We start from the raw sequence: 1,863 nt of genomic DNA, 5'->3' as shown, positions 1-1,863 counted from the left end.
AAGCTGTCCGTGTGAAAAACAGGGCTCAAGTAGGTTGATACCTGCCATTACTAACAACTGGCCTTGCGCTTTGTTGATTGTCATGATAAAAGCTAAATGAATCGGGAACTAATCGCTTGAAAGTGAATGGCATTTCGTCAGTGATAATTGGGATACATGGAATAAAGATGTCTTCTCCTCCAGCACATTCAGTTAGAATCGTTGCTTCAGTGATGTAATTGTGCAATTTCTTCACGCAGAGTCTATTGCAGAGTATCGGTGTCGACAAATTTCTTAAAAGCATTACAGGTGCTCCGACTTTGAGGGTCAAGTTGTGTGGTGGCACACCCGCAATATCCACAGATACAGCACTGTCTGCGCTGTGTCTGTGACAGTGTCAACCGATTTGTAAGATGTGGAGTCTCCCGGAATAATTTTTAGGATTTTTAAGTTGATTTTGTTCCGGCTAGCTGAAATACCCGGCGCTCTTCCCGGGTTTTCTTCAATTACTGGGAGGATTGGAAAAGTTACAAACAGTTATAAAGGAGTAAACTGTTATAATAACAGAATTAAAGGTGTGACAAACCATTGTAAAGGCATATATTCACGTCTGAAACGCATTGTTGGAAACCACGGTAACCAAAGTAAACGTTCCGAAAGTGATTGTTTAGGCCCCAAAACCATTGTTGCCCGACAGTTTTTTGCCCATTTCGGGCATTTGCCCAGCTCTGACGAACTTTTAAAGTAGCCTACGGTTCAATCCCGGACCTGTTTGGTATATATGCAAAATCTGGCGACGATCGGTCTAAAACTGTAGATTTGTATAAAGAGCATACATACATACATACATACATACATACTTTCACATTTATATATAAGATATGGCTTTAATTTTAATTTTCCTCGAGCGGCCGCGGAGCCCCTAGAGAGTGCACAAGGGCTCCGCGGAGCACCGGTTGAGAACCGCTGTGCTAAAGGATGCACGAATGCTTCATCAAATATAGCAGTCAGGGAAAATCGACGCAATTTAAAAAATGTACGAAATGGCCAGAAATTGTAGCAAAATGTAGTAGACGTCGGAAATTGTAGCAGATTTTCCACTCTAGCTGTTTATATAATGCTAAAGGTCTGAGAAATTTTCCCAATGCTACAAAACTCTTGACACCACTGCTCATACTTAACTCCTACCTAAAAGTATTATTGCAGGATAAATCCATGTCTTGATGTTGGAGAGAACTACACTTTGTTATCTTTAGAATGGGGGTCATGACCCAAACCTGGGTTGCAGGGATTTCCGAGATGGGTCGTACAAATTCACTTACCATTCTGCTATAAATGCACTTATTGTGCCACTGGTTTCACTAATTTTGAAAAATAAAGTCCCATGGGTCGAAAAGCTAATCTTGTTGATTTTGGGTCGCGGCAGGAAAAGGTTAAGAATTTCTGCTCTAGAAGATCTGAAGCAGGATTTGATACCATTATCCTTAGATCTTGAGGAAACGAGCACACACGTTAAGACAGACGAACAGATTAGAGCTGATTCACACTGGTAACCGAATATAATCATCGCTAACATTCGTAAGAACTAACAATATATAACTGATTCTCCCTTAAGGCAAATATGTAATCAAACCTTACGTTTAACAAACTTTTTTTTTTTGGTCCTTTGAAATTTAATAACAAATTGCACATATGCCATATAATGTTCTGAAGAAAAAAAAAAATTCTATTAACATCCGAAGATTTCTCAAATAGTGCTACGAGTATTACTCAGGATTTACTTATAAAAAGATACTTGTTTCCTCCCACATTAGAAGGCAATGATTTCAACTAAAAATAATGTTGGTAACATTTTTCAAACAGTGGAAATAAAAGCTATATAAA

The sequence above is a fragment of the Pholcus phalangioides genome, unplaced genomic scaffold (genome assembly GCF_987345545.1).
Source record: "Pholcus phalangioides strain wild (caught in Gottingen) unplaced genomic scaffold, Ppha-v1.0 ptg000016l_1, whole genome shotgun sequence".
Lineage (NCBI taxonomy): Eukaryota > Metazoa > Arthropoda > Arachnida > Araneae > Pholcidae > Pholcus > Pholcus phalangioides.
The sequence above is the reverse complement of the archived record's forward strand: the minus strand, read 5'-3'. Positions refer to the sequence as shown.